We start from the raw sequence: 20,691 nt of genomic DNA on the forward strand, positions 1-20,691 counted from the left end.
GAGTGATTTATACATTGTCACACAGAGAGCAATTATCAGAAATGAAATTTGAATACAGATCCTCTGACTTCCGAGCCAGTGTTTGTTCCACTGTACTATACTGACACAAAAATAATTTTTAACCACCTTCTATTTGCCAGCCACCATTCTAGGGTCTTAGGATATAAAGACAAATATGAAACAACTCTTGTTCTCAAGAAATTTGCCTTATGTAATAGAAAACAGCATGTGCACATATAAATTCAGGTAGTTGCAAAAATCTTATAATAGTTTTAATCTATTTAACGTATTTACAACTTAAAACAGCACTGACTTTTACATCATCCTGTATACATAGAAAATAAAGCTATTTTTTTTTTCAAGAACAGGAACTAGAAGCTGAGGGAGGAAAGATCAGGAAGGCTCTCATAAAGGAGGGGGTATTTGAGCTGTCTTGGGGGAAATCAGGCATTCTAACATGTAGAAAGAAGATGGAAATGCATTACAGGCATGAGGGATAGTTCATGCACAGAATGGAGACAGAAGATTGAATACCATGTGTGAGAATTAACAAGAAGGCCATGCTAGTTGGACCAAAGAGTGAGTGTGAAAGGGAGTAATGTATAATATGCCTTGAAAGGTAACTTAGAGACAGTTTGTCAAGCAAAGGAGTTTGTATTTTGTCCTCGAGGTGATAGGGAATCATTGGAATTTGGTGAGAGGGGTAATGGTTTGGTCAGGCCTGTGCTTAAGGAATATCATTGTGGAAGCAGTGTGAAGGATGGATTATAAAGTAGAAGTATAGACCTGAAGGGGTAGACCAAGTGGAAAGTTATTGCCATAATATAGGCTGAGCAATTTGTGTAATATGAATATAATGTAATATAGTGATATAAAAAATGAAGAAAAAGGACAATTTCAGAGACATGGAAAAACTTATATGAATGGATGCATAGAGAAGTGAGCAGAACCAAAAGAAAAATTTATATTATAACTTCATTACTATAAAAATGAACAATCAACTTAATGATCAACTATGGTTCAAGAGGTCTGATAAAGAACATGCCTACCTGATGACAGAGTGACCAATATGCAGAATAATAAATACATTTTTGATTTATCAATGTGGGAATGTTTTGCTTGATTGTGCTTATGTGATAAAAGGGTTCTGTATAACTTAGTAATAATATTTTAATAGATAACATTTATATAGTTCTTACTATGAACCAGATACTGTATTAAGTACTTTTCAATTATCTCATTTAATCTTCACAACACCTGGGAGGTAGGTGTTCTTATTAGTCCCATTTTAGAGATGAGGAAACTGGGGCAAAAAGAGTAAGTGACTTACTCAGAGTCATACAGCTGGTAAGAGTCTGTGGCTGGGTTTTGAACTCAGATCTTCCTGACTCCAGGACCTGTGCTCTATCCACTGTACCATCTATCTATACCTAAATAACTGGATATGTGAGGAGAGGAAAAGTGAGGAGTTGATGGCACTGAGTTTATTCCAAGAATGATGTTACCTTTGATATAAATGGGGAAAATTAGAAGAGGAATGAAATTAGGGATAAATATAATAAATTTTGAGCATGTTGAATTTGAGATGTCTTTGGACATCTAGTACAATATCCATGTGTTGGTAATTGGAGAAATGTATCACATTTGAACACCAACAGTTGTTAAAGTTTATAGATGGTCCAAGCCCTGTGTGAATCATAACAACTCCTGCCTTTTCCTTCTCCTTACCTCACATCTACCATTCTGCTTGCATCATAGCTGAAACAAAGAGGTTCTATAGGACTGAGAGTGATTTTATAACTTTCATTTTTAATGGGTTGTTATGACCAAATTGATTTCTGATCTCAGAATGCAGGCATGGCCATTTACCAGGACAATACTTAAAATTGTTCTAGCCTGATAGAACTTCCCTAAGTGTGAATTCTACTGGCATTGTGTTCAAGAACCCAGGATTACCTTTATAGTACAATAGGGAACTGGATTATAAATTTGAGGGACAAAATAATATTTAGGTGAATGAAAATATGCAGAACTAAATTTTATGTCCTCAACTTTGTTAGTCTGCATTTTATTATCTCTAAATATAACAGAAATAATAATTAAAATGTGTTAATATTGTTAATTACATGCCATCTTTACAGTTTTCCTTATTTTAAGCTACATACCCTATAGATTTTTAGTTCTTCATATTTATGCTTTTGGAATCTGGTCTGCAAGTAAGACTGTGTACTTTTTGGTTTTGCTCAGAAGGCTTATTGGAAATATGGTTCTACTTACCCTCTCATCACCTTGTAGTCCATTGATTCATTGATTTCTATTAGTTATAAAGCTGCTCTCTAAATCACTGACCTAAGGGTGTGCAAGAAAGTACATTGAAATTGTTGCTAAAATATGTAGTTATTATTTTACTTGATATTTAAATGTTATGTCATGCTTTAAGAAAATCAAACATTTTTGTAAAATATAATTTGCACTGGGAAACGATTTTTTCAGATAGGTAAGAATTATTATTTCTGTGAATTGTGCCATGAATGAATGATTTAAAAGGAATTTATTAAGTACTTACTATGCGCAAAGTCCTTGGCTAAGCATTAGCTATATACATTTATATGTATGTATGCATATATATGGTAGTCCTAGATGTGGTTGAGTTCATATTCAAATAGGAAGAGACAACTTAAATAGAGAGCTGCTATCACTGAAGACCAATAGAATTGTATTGGCCAATATTTCTTACTATTCTTTTATTCTCAGTACCCTTTTGTATATAAAAATTATTGAAGAGTGTCCCCCAAAGAGCTTTCATTCCTATGAGTAATCTCTACTGACATTTACCACATTAGAAATTAAAATATCTTAGTATTATTATAATAATAGTTTTGACATCATTGTCCTCATGAAAGAATTTCAGAACAGCCCAGAGGAGCCTAGAACACAATTAACCACCATTCTAAACATAGCATTTTAAGTTTGGATTACTCCCTTAAAGATTGACACTAGGTAATGTGTTTTATATATTTTTCCCCAGGAAATGTAGATAAGACAGGATGAACCATAAAACAATTTCTTTTTACAAAAATAAATAAAATCAAAAATAAAAAAAAAAGCCTACCCCATGTCAAATAGAAATTTGGTCTGGGTTGAGTTGGTCCTGCATGGGAAATGATAGTTCAAAATATAGATGAATTTGAAAGACTAGTACAGTATTGGCTGGGTAACACTATAGAAATGACTCACAGAAGGGCTGAATCACCTCTCAGTCTATGGGCTAGATTTGCAAAAAATTCCTGCCAATACTCCTCTTTATAGGGAAATCTACTATAGCAATTACAATTCATTGGAAAACCAACAAATGGAAGGAGTAGTTCATCAGAGAGCAAGCACATAGCAGAGCAGTAGAGAAAAAAGCTTAGTCAATTACCTCAGCATTTCAATACTAAGTGGACAAAACAGACAAGCAGATGACAGCAGATTTTGAGAGAAGAATCAAGTAGCAGTTCAGGAGGCAAAAAATAATTTAACACTAAAGTAGTGAATTGTCTAGGCTACTTGTAACCCCCTTGCCACAAGTTGTATGATAATATATGGGATACTGTTCTCCCTTTGTGTGTTTGCATGCATGCCTGTTTATAAGGGAATATGACTTCATAGTTACTTTGCTATTCTGTTTACTTAAATGACTATCTTGAGTTAATGTGTTCTCTGATTTGGTCCAGTAAGAGAGATACATTAGTAATGGGGCTGATGAGGTGTGATTTTGAATTGGCACTTAACAAAAGTGTTACTTTAACCTGGTTACAGTTTTCATGTTTAGGAGAAAGAGAGATGGAGGCCATGGGTCTAGTGTACATGCTTCAATTGTTCAAATGCATTTTAAGAAGCTTTAGGTATCACAAATATGCCATTCACAGTCACACACCTTAAGCTCTAGATCCCTTTATTTTCCCTTAGTTCAGATTTCCTTTACTTTTTTTTAAACAGAAGAGCTCAGAAAGTCCCCTGTTCAGATATGTACTGAGACCAAATATAATTATCTCTCTCTCTCATCACTGTACTTCTGTTAATATATATGATATGTATAAACATGTGTAAGTATCTGTAGGATACTAGGACCTAGACCTCTTTACATAGTCTTGATTGGATCAAGGTTCAATGTAAAGTTTGACCTTGCATTCAGCATCTCACCCAATCAGCCATTCCAACTAATTTACACTCTGAATCTACTGTCTCCCTATCCATTATTCCCTTGATTACTGGCTCAAAATGTATAATGAAACTCTGAGTTATGTTGAATTCACTTAATTAAACTATGGCTCTTTTCTTTGTACCCTGGCTAGGCCACTCTGAATACAAACACTCTCTGTCAAATCATTGCTTCCCTCTTCACCACAATTAACTGACTCTTAAAAACCAGTGACATCCCTGAAGCTAATTCTAATCATCTAAATGCTCTTTGGATATAACTGAAAGTGAGGTGACCCTGAAGCTTTGGGCATTCCTGCTACTTTTTTTTTTTTAGCATTATCAACCTGTGATATTAAGGGCATCTCAACCCTAGTGATATATAACCTTTTCTCTTCCCCTTTGGTAAGGTTTTTATGTTCCAAAATGTGCTTGACTTTTGTAAAAAGTTGTATGTACAGCTGCCAAGCATATAAATTCCTTTCTATTCCCATTCAGTAGACAAAAGAAATTTAAAAACTAATTTTAGAATTCCTATCCTTATTCTTATTTTTTGTTTGTATTTATCTAGTCTAATAGGGGACTAGTGAGTTCCTCCACTACTAGAGTTTTATTATCCATTTCAGCCTTTAATTGGATTAACAATACATTTATTTTTTAAATTTCTCTTATTTTATCTTATATTTTCTCAATTACACATTAAAATTTAAAAATTAATTATTTAAAAATTTTGAATTCTGAATTTCTTCCCTTATCCTTTTCTTCTACCCTCATTGAGAAGGCAGGCAATTTGATATAGATTATACATGATTATATATGTGAAATATTGCAAATATACATTTGATTATTAGCCATGTTGCAAAAGAAAAAAAGACAAAAAAAACAAGAAAAATTTAAAAAGTGAAAAAAAAGTATCAATCTGCATTCAGATTCCATTAGTTCTTATCAGGGACGTGGGTAGCATTTTCATCATAAATCATTCAGAATTGTCTTCAATCATTGAATTGTTTAGAATAGCAGTCATTCACAGTTGATCATCATCCAATATTGCTATTACTATATACAATATTCTCCTGGTTCTGCTCACTGCATTATGTATAATTTCATGTAAGTCTTCCCAGGTTTTTCCTAAATCATCCTGCTCATCCTTTCTTATGGGACCATAGCATTCCATCACAATCATATAACACAACTTGTTCATCCATTCCTTGATTGATGGGTAACCCCTAATTGTTCCAATTCTTTAACAAAAAAGAACTGTTATAAATATTTTTGTTAGTTTATATAGCATTTACTATGTGCTGAGTATTGTGCTAAGTGCTTTACAATTATTACCTCATTTGATCTTACCAACAATCCTGGGAGATAAATGCTATTTTTTCTTCAGTTTCACACATTAAGAAAGTAAGGGAAAGTCAGATTAAGTTATTTACTCAGGGTCATGCAATAATTACCTGAGTCTGGATTTTAACACAGGTATTCCTGACTCTAAGCCCGGTCCTCTATTCACAGCACCACCTAGCCAAAGCTCCCCAGCCCCCCCCCCCCCAAAAAGAGCTAAAATATGTTTTAAAATCAAAATGAGAACTAGAGGGGAAAATGTGGAAAGTAATGGAAGCTATAGAAGGAGAAAATAGAAAGAGAATTAATAACTTGGAATAAGAAGTGCAAAATCTTAACCAAGGTGTGTACGGAGAATTCTCCAAAAAAATTTATAATGGAACAAAAGAAAGCTATTGACTTCACAAGAAAACAAGAAATAATAAAACAAACTCAAATAACTGGAAAAACTAGAAGAGTAAATGATGGGGAGTAAGTGTGAAAAAAAAACTAGAAAAGTAAGAATGAACTAGGTTATGAAGGGCTTTGAATATTAAACAGAGAATTTTGAGAGAAATAATATGGAGATGAGTATCATCACTCTTAGGCTGTGAGTTTGAAGGACTGGGATGATGGGGTTGACCTCTACAGTAACAGGGAAGATAAAAGGAGTAGAGTAATTAGAGGGAAAGAACAAATCACTAAAAAACAACAACAACAACAACAACAAAAATCTCATTAAAGATAATGGCATCAATGAGATGATATAAATAAAACTAAAAACAAAAATTAAGTGATGCAAAAAAACAGTAATTAGGAGAAAATTTAAATTTCCAAACAATTTCATCAACAAAATAAAGACTAGATCAATATGTTACATATGCAGCCAAAAAATCTGGAAAACAAACAATTTTAAAATCCCTAATTAAACAACAAAATTAATTAAAATCTTGAAAATAAAAGTAGAAATTAATTTTTTTTTGGCTAGGCAATGGGGTCAAGTGACTTGCCCAGAGTCACGCAGCTAGTAAGTGTCAAGTGTCTGAGGCCAGATTTGAACTCAGGTCCTCCTGATTCCAGGACCAATGATCTATCCACTGTGCCACCTAGCTGCCCCTTAGAAATTAAATTTTTGAAAGCAAAAGAAATGAAATAAAATTGTCAAGCTTCTTTTACAAGAAAACAATAAAATATATGAACAATTACTTAAGTTCCTTTTTTTAAAAGAATAAAAGCTGATGACTATTATAAAAATAAAAGTAGATTCACAACAAATGAAAAATCTATTACATGAATTATTAGGAAATATTTTGCCTCATATGCCAAGAAAATTGACAATTTAGATGAAATGGATAATATTTTAAAATATATGAAGTACTTTGACTAACATAATAGAAAATAGATGACTTAAATAACCTAATCTTAGAGAAGGAAATTGAGGAAATCAGAAATGAACTCTTAAAGGGATAAAAAGGACCATATAAATTTTAAAATAGATTATATAAAACATGTAAGGAACAATATATTCAAATATATTAACTGTTTCAAAATAGGAAAAGAAGGAATCCTAATAAATTCCTTTCATCATACACAGATAGTATTAATACCTAAATCGGGGAAAGTCAAAACAGAGAATTACAGAATATTGATGCAAAAAATTAAATAAAATATAAGCATGGAGATCATAGCAACATGATATGAAGATTATACACCAGTGGTGTAAAACTCAAATAGAAATGGAGGACTCTAAAATGTACTTCATGATCACTGTGGGTCACATATTGACTTAGAAAACTACACACTAATAGTATCTAAGTTCTATTTATTTTAATTTATTTTGTTAAATACTTTCCAAATATACTTTATTCTTATTCAAGATACATTTGGGATTGTTGGGAACAAAATACAGCCTGTGAGCCCTGTATTTTATTCTTCTGATATATGCTGTGTCCAGGCAAGATCTATACCAGGAATACAGAACTGATTTAATATTAGAAAATTAAAAACTTGATCTTCCACATCAATAGAAAGAAAAACAAAAAATCATGTTATCATATTAGTGGATGTAGAAAAAACTCTTAAATTAATGCAACTCCCCTTCCTGTTTAATTAAAAAAAATGGAAAGCTTAGAAATTAATAGAACTTTTCTTAAAATGATAGTTTCTAAAGCCAAGAGGAGGCATTATTTGTGATGCCAATAAATTAAAGGTTTTACCAATAAGATGAGGGATAAAGCAAGGCTGTCCTTAGTAACTATTATTATTTAATATATTTCTAAAAATTCTAGCTACAACAATAAGACAAGAAAAAGAAAGAGGTAATAAGCATAGTCAAAGAAGAAACAATTACCACTTTATGCAGATAATATGATAGTTTACTTAGAGAACCCCAGAGAGACAACTAAAAAACTAATTGAAACAATAAATAACTTTGGTAAAGTTGCAGCATATATAATAAAACCCATTAATTTTAAATCCAGAAAGAAGAAAAAAAAGAAATTCAATTTAAAATTACTGCAAAAAGTATAAAATACTTGGAAATCTACCTGCTAATATGCACATACACACAGGAACTATATGAACACCATCAGAAAACAGTCTTACACAAATAAAGACAGATTTAAATCATTGAAGAAATAATAATTGTTCATGGGTAAGCTGAGCAAATATAATAAAAATTATAATATTTTAAAATATTCTTTGCCTTGCTTGTCAAACTATTGAAAGATCATTTTTATGCAGCTAGAAAAAGTATTAATAAAATTCATTTAGATGGAAAAAAAGATCAATTATCAAGAGAAATTCTCAAAAAAAAGTGGGAATATGGGTACCATATAAACTACATTACAAAATAGTAATCACAAAGCAATTTGGTGCTGGTTAAGAAATAAGGAGGGATAAAGCTACTATGTTTAACTGAACATAGTAGATACATAAGATACAGAAGTAAATTTACATGGGTGTTTAGTGTTTGATAAACCCAAAGATTTGCTAAGGGAAGAACCCATTATTTGAAAATAAAAATGACAACAGCAAAAAAAAAATCTATTGAGAAAGCTGAGAAGCAATCTGGCACAAACTAGACATAGACCAACATCTCATATTAAATATCAAGCTAAGCACCAAATTGGCATGAAACTTAGATATAAATGGTATTATCATAAACAAATTACAGGAAAAAAGGAGGAATTATTTATCCAATTTAAAAATAGAGGAAGAGTCCATAATGAGGGGGAGAAAGAGAGAGAGAGAGAATGACTAAAGACAGTCTCTACCCTCAAGGAGCTCACAATCTATTTTAGAGGAGCTGAGAGACATAATCAAAAATATGATCTCTCTGTCTCTGTCTCTCTGTCTGTCTCTCATATGTACATATATAGACATATACATATAATTTCCTATGAATCATTCATATATATTATATATTATTCATATGTATTACATATAAATACATATATATCTCACACACAAATATACATATGCATATAATTTCTTATGAATCATTCTTATATAGTATTCTTATATATTCATATTATTCATATGTATTATATATGAATGATTTATAGGAAATAATTAACAGAGAGAAAGCATTACAATCAAGAGGGGTTGGAAAAGACTTCCTGTAGAAGATGGGATTTTAATTGAGACTTAAAGGAAGCCAGAGAATTCAGTGGTCAGAGATGTCTAAGAGCATTCCAGGCAAGAACTGCCAGAGAAATTCATGGAGCTGAGAGAGTGTCTTGTTCATGGAACATAAAGGAGGCCAGTGTTACTGGATTGAAGAGTATGTGTTGGGGAGTAATATGTAAGAAAACCGGAAGCATTAGAGGAGTTAGGTGTTGAAGGACTTTGAATGCCAAGCAGAGGGTTTTGTATTTGATTCTGGAAGCAATAGGAAGTCACTGAAGTTTACTGAATAGGAAAGTGAAATTGTCAGAGCTGTACTTTAGGAAAATCACTTTGATTGCTGAATGAAGGACGGATTGGAGTGAGGCGACATTGAGACCCAACAGCAGGCTATTGCAATTGTCCAGAAATAAGGTAATGAGGGTATGAACTAAACTATTGACAATGTCAGAGATAAAAAGGGGATGTATTAGAGAAATGTGGCAAAGGTAAAGTCGATAGGCCTTGGCATCAGAATTGATATGGTGGGGGGATAATGAGCGAGAGTGAAGGGTTGAGGATGACTCCTAGGTTGTGAGCCTGAGGAACTAAGAGGATTATGTTGTTTTGGAAATATTGAGTTTAAAATATCTAGTAGACCTCCAGTTTAAGACTGTGAAAGGCAGTGAGAGATGTGAGATTAGAGGTCAGGTGAGAGGCTGAGGCAGGATAGGAACATTTGACATTCATCAACATAGAAAGAATAATTAAATCCATGGGAGCTGATGAGAATACCAAGAGATATAGTATAGAGAGAGAAGAGAAGATGACCCAGGATTGAATCTATGGTTACATTGTGTGATCAGAAGGAGAATTTACTAAGTGACAGTCAAATAGGAAATAGGAGAACCAGGTCAAAGTGATATCCCAAAAACCTAGAGAGAAGAAAGTATCAAGAATGAGAGAATGATCATCAATGTCAAAGGCTGCGGATAGATGGAGGGGAATTAGGACTGAGAAAAGGTCATTGGATTTGGTCTTTAGGAGATCATGGTAGTGTTGAAGAGAGCAGTGTTGGTAGAATGAGAAAGTCAGAAGTCAGATTGTAAGCAGTTAAGAAGAGAGTGAAAAGAGAGAAAGGATTGTCCACCTGCATTCAGCAGCACAGTGTGTAGGAGTGAACATGATGGCAAATGGTGGGAATGATCCAAGGCTGAGGCTTGGCAGGGTGAAATCTACAAAATATTAAGGGACCTAGGGATTCAACAGAGGAGGAGAGTGTAGAGGTGAGTTTGTTTACCAAAGAATCAAAATAGGGATAAAAGAAAAAAGTGGCTAGTGCCAGGGAGATGGCCTTAGGAAAAAAAAAATGAGGAATCAAGAGATTGGAAGTCACAGAGCAGATAAAGAGTTGTTTTTTTTTTCTTTTTTTAAGAGGCAACACAGCTAGTAAATGTCATGGAGCTTTATCCACTGTGCCACCTAGCTGCCCCAAGAGTTGGGTTTTTAAAGAAAAAAACAGGAGAGATGAAAAGCCAATAAATGATAATGGGAAAGGGGGATTTCAAAATTCTTGAACCCAGAGGTGTTATATTTGTAAGTGATGGCAAGACTGAGGATATGACCATCTTTTTTGTGTGGCTGAGGTGGGGTTGAAATGTAGATCATTGGAAGTGAGTAGATTGAGTAGTTGAGTGGTTAGGGTACAAATTTTTATATATATATATATATATATATATATTGAAATCCCCTAGTATGAGGGCAGGAGTTGAGGTGGAGAGAAAATCTGTCAACTATGTGCTAAATTAATTCAAGAAGGAAGAGGAGTGAATGTGGTACACAACATGTACCAGGATTTTGATCAGGTGGTAGATATGAATAGCAAGAACCTCAAAGGAGGAGAAGTTATATCTTGAGTGATGGAGGTAGGGGCAGAACCTTAAAGTGGCAATGGGTATTAAGAAGCATTTTAACTCTTCTATTTTAACCAATGAGTAGAGGAGAATGAGTAAAAGTGCAGCCAGAATTGAAAAGCACTTTCTAGGGAGACTGTATCATCTTGTGGGGGCTAGGTTTCAGTAATAACTAGTAAGTTGAAGGAGTGGAAGGGTAAAAGAGTAGGATGAAAGGAAATTTGTTGCCAATGGAACAGGCATTTTAGAGGGTACACTGGAAGGGTTAGGTGGTATTTGGTTGAAACTTGGGGTGGGAGGTTGGAGGGGAGTAGGAATAACAAATTAGGAGATGGGGTGTTGACAATGGGCTTTGAATGATGGCCTATAAAGTTTCAGAATTACTGATGCATTCAATCCACTTCCTAAAAGAGTCAGGAGATTGTGAGTTAGAGGTAAGAGCAGTATGAAATAATGGGTGTACGGGCCAGATGACCAGATGAGAGGTCTCTTTTCTACCCAAAGGGTGGACATTAGGTGAGAAAGAGTACAGCAGGAAATGGAGGGCAAGCCTATACACCAATAAAAAGAAGTCTTATTCCCTACCAACTTCCCTCTTCTTTCTTCAAAGGATAGGTATAGTAGTAGTAGATGGAAGGCCTGAAATAAAATGTAAGGTTGCTCCTTGTAGCACTGGATGGAAGACAGCCTCTTGGTGCTTTTGTTATTTTCTGTCAAAGAACATAATGTTCCCAGTGGGAGATAGCAGGTATAAGGGGAGTGCAAGGGAATGATTGATTCTTCTTATCACCTGAAGATGCTGGAAATTAGGCAGCAGCAGGAAATAGTAGATTCCCTGCACAGGGAGAAGATGCATTAGGGTAGATGGAAAACATCTCACTTGACACTTGTGTCAAACATCTCACTTTGACACAAGTGTCAAACTCTACAATTGAATGGTATTGGTAGGTACTCATGTCCTGAGTACTTGAGGAGAATGCTGATCTCTACCTGAATGCTCAATTTTTTTTTCAAAGGATTTTGGGACCTTTAACTATTGTAGATTTCACCCAAGGTCTTTCCATCTTATTGGGGATTCAGGGCTTGTTCCTCCACTGAGCTTCCATCACAGAATTCAGGGGATACTTGAGTTGGATTTTTGCCTATGGCTCTTCTTCCACCCTTTGACCCGGACTACATATGCCCTTCTATATTCTTTTTTAAAAAAATATTATTATTTAATATTATCTAAATACTATTATATTTAAAAATTATCATTTTATTATAATTATTATAGTTTATGATAATTATTTTAAAAATAATATTTTATTTTATCTTCCTCAGTTACATGTCAAGAAAAAAATTTAGCATTCTTTTTTATAAGATTTTGAGTTCCAAATTTTTCTCCCTTCTTCCCTCCCCTCCCCTCTTCTGAAATTGGTAGATAGTTTGATATAGTTTATACATGTGTTATCATGTAAAATATTTCCATGTTAGTCACAGTTATGAAAGAAGAAAAAGATCAGAACAGATCAATAAAGTAAAAAAAAAAAAAGCTTCAATCTGCATTCAGAGTCCATCAGTTCTTTGTCTGGTTATGGATAACATTTTCCTTCATGAGTCCTTTGTCCTTGTCTTGGATTATTATGTTGCTGAGAAGAGCTGAGTTATTCATAGTTGATCATCACACAATATTGCTGATCTTGTGTACAACATTTTCCTGGTTCTGCTCCTTTCATTTTGTATCAGTTTGTACAAATTTTTCCAGGTTTTTCTGAAATCTGCCTGCTTATAGCAGGCTATATTTCTTATAGCACAATAGTACTCCATTGCATTCATATACCACAGCTTATTCAGCCATTCCCCAACTGATGGGTATCCCCTCAATTTCCAATTTTTCGCCACCACAAAAAGGGCTGCTACAAATATTTTTGCATATGTAGGTCCTTTTTCTTTTCTTTTTTTGTGATCTCTTTGGGATACAGACCTAGTAGTGGTATTGCTGGATCAAACGATATGCACAGTTCTATAGTCCTTTGGGCATAGTTAGAAATTGCTCCTCAGAATGGTTGGATCAATTCACAATTCCACCAACAGTACATTAGTGCCCTGATCTTCCCCATGTTCTCCAGCATTTATCATTTTCCTTTTCTGTCGTATTAGCTGATCAGATAGGTGTGAGATGGTGCTTCAAAGTTGTTTTAATTTGCATTTCTCTAATCAAAGGTGATTTAGGGCACTTCTTCATATGCCCATAGATAGCTTTGATTTTTTCATCTGAAAACTGCCTGTTCATATCCTTTGACCGATTATTAATTAGGAAATAGTTTGTATACTTGTAAATTTGAGTTAGTTTTCTATATATTTGAAAAATAAGGCCTTTATTAGAGACACTTGCTATAAAGATTGTTTCCCAGCTTTCTGCTTTATTTCTAATCTTGGTTGCATTGGTTTTGTTTGTATAAAAGCTTTTTAATTTAATATAAACAAAATTATCTATTTTGCATTTTATAATGCTCTCTATCTCTTGTTTAATTATGAATTCTTTCCCTCCCCATAGATCTGACAGGAAGGCTATTCCTTGCTTTTCTAATTTGTTTATGGTATCACCCTTTATGTCTAAATCATGCCACAAGTTTGTCATATCTAACTTTTCTCATATTCTATTTACCTCCTTAGTTTCTTTCTTTTTTTTTTTTTTGGTTGGATTTATTGAGTTCTGATAGGGAACTGTTGAGGTCCCCCACTAGTATAGTTTTGCTTTCTATTTCTTCCTGCAACTTACTTAATTTCTCCTTTAAAAGTTTGGAAGCTATACCACTTGGTGCATATATATTTAGTATTGATATTGCTTCATTGCCCATGGTACCTTTTAGCAAGATGTAGTTTCTTTCCTTATCTCTTTTAATTAGGTCTATTTTTGGTTTTAATTTGTCTGAGATCAGGATTGCTACCCTTCCTTTTTTTTTTTTTTAGTTCAGCTGAAGCATAATAGATTCTGCTATATCCCCTTACCTTTACTCTGTGTGTGTCTCTCTGCTTCAAGTGTGTTCCTTGTAAACAACATTGTAGGATTCTGGTTTTTGATTTACTCTGAGATCCACTTCCATTTTATGGGAAAATTCATCTGATTGACATTCCACTAATGATTACTGCCTAAGTATTTCCCCCCATCCTATTCTTCCTCTTGTCTGTCCTCTCCTTTTACCCTTTCCCTCTTCACCAGTGTTTTGTTTCTTTCTACCACCTCCCTTGATCTGCTCTCCCTTCTGTCAACCCCCTCCTCTCTCCCGCTTTACTTGATCTCCTTCCTTCCTACTTCATTGTTGGTTAAGAAAGATTTTCATATTCAACTGATTGTGTATGTGATTCCCTTTTTGAGTCAAATACTGACAAGAGTAAGGTTCAAGAGATGCTCATTGCCTACCCTCTCATCTTCCCTTCCACTGTAATAGGTCTTTGGTGCCTCTTCATCTGAAATTATTTAGCCCTTTCTACCTCTCCCTTCCTTCTGCACCCATTGTACTCTTCTTTCTCATCCCTTAATTTTTTTATGTCATTCTGTCAAATTCACCTTATGCCCATACCCTCTGTCTATGTACTATTGTACATAGTACTATGTACTATTGTACATAGTACTATGTACTGTCTAGCTGTACTATTAATGATACAATTCTTTCTAAAGAATTACTAGTCTCATTTTCCCATGTAGAAATGTAAATAGTTTAGCTCTATTGAATCCTTTCTGTTTTCTTTTCTCTTTTTATATGTTTATGCTTCTCTTGGGTCTTGATCTTGAGGTCAAATGTTTGGTTTAGGTCTGGTCTTTTCCGTATGAAAGTATGAAGTAATTTTATTTCATTGAATGACCATTTTTCCCCTTGATGTATTATACTTAAATTTGCTGGGTAAGTGATTCTTAGTTGTATTCCTAGCTCCTTTGTCTTTTGGAATATCATGTTCTATGACCTCTGATCCTTTAATGCTGAAACTGCCAAGTCCTGTGTAATCCTGACTGTAACTCCCCCATATTTGAATTGTTTCTTTCTGACCACTTGTAGTATTTTTTTTCCTTGACCTGATAGTTCTGAACTTTGGTTATAATGTTCCTTGGAGTTTTTATTTTAGTATCTCCTTCTTGAGGTGATCAGTGGATTCTTTCAATGCCTATTTTGCCCTCTCATTCCAGGACATCATGTCAGTTTTCATGAAAGATTCTGTCCAGGTCGTGCTTTTGATTATGGCTTTCAGGTGATTCAATGATTCTGCTGTTGTCTCCCTTGGATCTATTTTCCAGGTTGGTTGTTTATCCCATGAGGAATTTTACATTTTCTTTCATTTTTTCATTCTTTTGAATTTGATTGATTATTGATGTCTCATAGAGTCATGAGCTTCCATTTGCCCAGTTCTAAATTTTAAACTGCTGTTTTCCTTAATTAGCCTCTGTGCTTTCTTTTCCATTCCATCAATTGTACTCTTTAAGGGGTTGTTTTGTTCAGTGGATTTTTGTATCTCCTTTTCCATTTGGCCAATTCTACAAGCAGTTTTCCAAGCTGTTGACTATTTTTTTCATAATTCTCTTGGATTACTCTCATTTCTTTTACCATTTTTTCTTCTACCTCTCTTATATGATTTTTAAGCCCCTTTTTGAGCTCTTCCATGAGTTCTTTCCGGGCTTGAGACCATTTCACATTTTTCTTTGGGGTTTTTCCTGTAGGTGTTTTGACATTGTTGTCCTCTTCTGAGTTTGTCTTGGTCTTCCCTGTCACCATAATAACTTTGTAGAGTCAGATTATTTTTTTTGGTTATTATTTGCTCCTCTTTTTTGGAGGGGGGTTTTCCTTTTTTTTTAAATTTGAGCTCTGTGCCAGGGGTGGAAGAGGCACTGTCTCAGGCTCCTTGTGCTAGTGGCTACCAACCCTGGCTGTTTAATTGGTGCTGCATTGATGTTGCCCTGAGGCCCTTGAAGGACCCTCATTTCTGGTGATGTGCTGAGGGAGTAGAATGGGGGTTGCCTGGAGCTTCTGGAGACTGTAGGGATCTGGTTCTTTACCTGGTGTTGAGATGCAGTCCTAGTGGTAGTATCTGGTGTGTGCTGAGGGTGTTTATGCATTTCCCTGGGGCTACACTGAAATACATGAAAGTCTAGCTGCTGGACCATCCTGTTTGCCAGGGGCTATGCTGAAGCATGTGGAGGTCTGATCTCTGGGGGAGATTCCTTTAGGATTGCTAGACCCAGTTGGGCCTGAGCACTTCAGAGATCAGGCAGGAAGCCACCCCACAAAAGTTCCAGGGGCAGCTGCCTTAAAAATCTCTCTTGCTATAGAAAACTTAAGTGTTTTCAAGTCAACACTCATAATCACATATTTACCATGCTCTAGGTCCCTAATATTTCCTTACCCCCTGACTCCCTTTCCCAAATGGAAGAGCTAAGAAAGTGCCTTATTCATATGAGAGTAAATCGAAATGACTGAACAAGAATAATGAAACACTGTAAATAGTGATAATTCAGAAATTTCCCCTCCAAAGATAAGGCAAATCAAGATAGAGAATCCCTTGGGAGGCTTATAAAGTAAGCCCTGGAAATGGATACTTGCTTAGGATAACCTTAACTAACTAGGACCACCCATCCCTTTTCCTTATTTAATTCCCCAGCACCTTCATTAAGATAAATTCCATCAATAGTTTACATGTTGTGTGTATGTGTGCATATGTGTATTTTTCTATGAATTTAATTTTGGAATATCTAACACTGTTAAAGTCTAATAATGAACTGGTTCCATTTTATTCCGGGAATCACTGGAAATAGATTCTTAATTTGTTTTATATGTTTTGATTGTCTCTGGAAATAATAAAATAGGTGTCTTTCTTCATTAGTCTTTGCCATTCTTTGCAGGTACTGAAACTCATAAATAATGTAAAGAAATGATTCTTTAAACCACATACATTCTCACAGCCCAGGCTAGTTTCCCCTCACAAGGTATCTATTATGTCCAATTCTCAGGACAAAGTGGATGGAAGAAGAAGAGGTCATTGGTTCTACCTCCAGGCTTTCTGATTCTCTTTCATTTTTAGGAGTCAGACTTTTGAAGTCTACACTAGGAAATGCGTTAGCAAGTGGCCTTCCCAAAGGAAACATTGATAGCAACTGAATTTTTGCTGTAAGCAATGACTTCCTTTATTTTTCTTTTTTCTTTTAGCTCAAAGGTTGAATTTATGAAAAATATTAATAAAATTGCAGGAGGACAGAGCTAAATTAAGAATGGGGTGCATTGGATACCTTAACTCTATAGAAAATATAATTCATAAGTCAAAATCAGAAAAAAAAGATTTAGTGGAAGAAAATTTCATAGAGACAGTAGATAAGGTAAGCATCTCCATTTCAAAATACTTTCAATATATTTTATAATGGGTGAAACTCTCTATCTCATATATCACTAAGAATGATTTCATTTTCTGGAATTTATTTGTCCCTGTCTATACATTAGAGATTTTGTATTTTTATGATATCTATGTTACATTTTTATTATATCTAATATATTAGAGATGTTATATTTATATTATAATATAATGCATTTAGAAGATAAGTCACTTAACCTCTCAATGCCATGGGTAATTTCTCAGGATTTAACTATTTAGTCAAAGACATGTTGCATCTATAGTTGTAGAGGGATGCCTCACATAGATAATTCCATAGAGGGGCAGATTATTTTACATATACAGCTGTCAGCTATATACTACTCTAATATTTAACTTCTGAAAGAATGAGCTCCTTTCTCACACTGGCCCTGAATATGCAAGTGAAAGTAAACTCCACATTAAAGATCACTGAAATATTATTTCAGAGCTTCTCTTGTGCAGCTGTTTTCAGCGATACTTCTAGGGACCCGAAAATTTTCAGTTCTTCCAAGGTGCTATGATAAGGGGTGAGGTGTTTTCTCTCCACCACCACAAGAATCTTCACCACACCAGCATTTCTCCTTGCCCCATGACCGCCCCTCAGAACTGTGACCCAGATCCAAGCACCGGTAAAGCAAGAGATTCCTGCCTCAGTGCTGGCAAAGAGATCCCTGCAATCCCCCTCTGATCAGCCACTTGATTTCTCCTCAGTCTGTGGACCAGAAGCTCAGGAAACAGCCACTGCCCCGGGCCGCGCTTGAGAATTGTGGCTGAGACCTAGCTCCTTCTCTCACCGCAGTCACAGACTTTTCCCACTGACCTTCCAAGTTGTCTTTGGTGTTCAGGGGTTAAGAAGTCTGGAAACCACCACAGCTGCCCACAATTCAGTCCTCTGAGGCCTGCTACAGCATCGCTGCGGCCTGTGTGCCCCTGCCAAACTGCGCTTCTCTCCTAGCTTGGCGCAATATACCTTTCTGATCAACCATCCAGGCTGTCTTGGGCTGGAAATTTGTTTCACTCTGTCTTTTTGTGGGTTCTGCTGCTTTAGAATTTGTTTAGAGCCATTTTTCTAGGTATTTGGAGTGGTTTGGGGGGGAGAGCTTAAACAAGTCACTGCTTTCCCTCCACCATCTTGGCTTCTCCCAAAACTTCTCTTGTGCCAAGCTACTCACACTCCTCGCTCTTTGGAGCTGCTGAACTCAATAGTTCCCTATATTGGCCTGACAAGCTGAAACTATTCAAGATACCTGAAAAAGTATAGCACACAGAGGAGGAAATGGATACCTTTGCCCTACAATCAAAGATTGCCCAAAGATTGCCTTGATTATCAATATTTTTCGTTCAAAAAAGGAAATCTTCCTTCAAGTGATAATTTCCAATGCCTCTTATTCTCTGGATAAGATCCACTATGAAAGTTTGACAGATCTCTCAAACTGGGATGTGATGAGGATTTGAATATTTACATCATCCTGAACCCTCAGTAGTATACCCTGACTTTAATAGACACTGACATTAGAATAATAAAGACTAACCATTGCCAAGTCTGACACCAAGACTTCCATGAAGACTTTGCAGACTGGAATTATCATCTCCATGATTGGTCAATTTGGTGTAGCTTTCTATTCTGCTTACCTAGGTGCATTGAAAATGCCAAGGTCATTCACTGTATCACAGGCAATCATCAGTCATCCTGACTTTTGTCTTGCCACTGGACTTCAATGCCTCTTGAAGAGAAAGTGAGGCAGAGGACTCTTTGCAACTCTACCTCACTGAAATTCAATTCCCATGAAAGTCAAGACATCAGGATCCTCTTTGAAAATGAAGGATGAACAACAAAACAACAGTAACAACCTAGTGGAAGAGGAGGTAGTTGTCATCACTAAGATTAATTATGATGAAGAGCATGCCTGAGAATCTTTTATTGGTAGCTCCTTCACAGTCTGAGTTGACCATGGTAAGTCTATTGATAGGGACACCAAGGTGGTCTTACATCTAAAATAAGACCAGGAAAAATAAAAGGATGTAGAGGGTATGTGGACCAAAGAAGTTGTAAAGAAGTTCATTGGCTACCCCCATCACACTTTATTTGAAGAAATAATGAGAAATAGAAATGAGTGATGATGAAACAGAGAAAGACAAAGAGAAAAGGGGAAATACAGTTAAAGATAAGAAAAACCCCAAGATTGAAGATGTAAGATCAGATGAGGTACATGAAGGAAAGGACAACAAGAAGAAAACCAAAAAGCTCAAGAAGCAATATGTTGATCAAGAAGTGCAGAATAAACCTAAGCCAATCTGGATACGTAAACCTGATGATATTAGCCAGGAGGGTTAGGGACTCTGCCAGTCATCTTGACTTTTGTCTTGCCATTGGACTCTTAAGACTCTGGAGGAGAGAATGAGGCTGATGACTTTGCACAGCTCTGCCTCACTTAAGTCCAACTCATGCCCAAGTCAAGACATCAGCCTGGTGATGTCATTGTTTCTGTTTGAGAATGAAGGACAAACAACAACAACAACAGCCAGGTGGGGTATAGCATGTTTTAAAAGAACCTTATTAATGATCAGGAAGATCATTTGGCAGTAAAGCACTTCTTATAGGAGGGTCATCTGGGATTCAGAGCTCAGTTCCCCTTGACCTCATTGAAAACAAAAAGAAAAAGACCATTAAGCTGTATAATGGAGCATGAGTCCCTTATGGACAGTTGTGATGAGCTTTCTCCTGATAATTATAATTTTATCTGTAGTGTGCTGGACTCTGAGGACTTACTTCAATATTTGAAGACAGATGCTGTGGCAGAGTAAGACCCTAAAGGTTCACCATAAGAATATTGTCAAAAAGTGTCTAGAGCTTTTATTTGAAATGGCAGGAAACAAAAATAATGCAAAAAATACTGAGGTCTTAAAAAACAACCAAACCCCCAAACTTAAAATCCAAGAGAACTCAACCAACAGTCATTGTTTATTTGGGCTATTATTCATCACACACCTCCATCAAATGATGAGATGACTTCCTTGTCTGAATATCTATCAGGAATGATGGAAAACTGAAAGTTTATCTACATGTCACTGGTGAGATCAAAGAGTCATTGTCTACTTTTTGTAGTAGCAAAGAATTGAAACAATGCCTATCTCCTGGGGAATAGCTGAACAAAATGTGTTACATGAATACAATGAAACAATAATAATGAATATAGGGAAACATGAGTAGAAATGGAAAGTGAAATTTGCAGTACCAAGAAAACAAAACACACAATGATTATTACAATTTGATTAGGAAATAATAGCAAAA

At 35.3% G+C, this 20,691-nt stretch overlaps 1 pseudogene; it reads left to right on the forward strand.

The window, feature by feature from the left end:
* Positions 1 to 15,195: 15,195 nt before the first annotated feature.
* On the forward strand, positions 15,196 to 20,450 carry LOC114053860 (annotated as a pseudogene).
* Positions 20,451 to 20,691: the final 241 nt, after the last annotated feature.

This window comes from Vombatus ursinus, unplaced genomic scaffold (assembly GCF_900497805.2).
Source record: "Vombatus ursinus unplaced genomic scaffold, bare-nosed wombat genome assembly UNPS02014812.1, whole genome shotgun sequence".
NCBI classification, from domain to species: Eukaryota; Metazoa; Chordata; class Mammalia; order Diprotodontia; family Vombatidae; genus Vombatus; species Vombatus ursinus.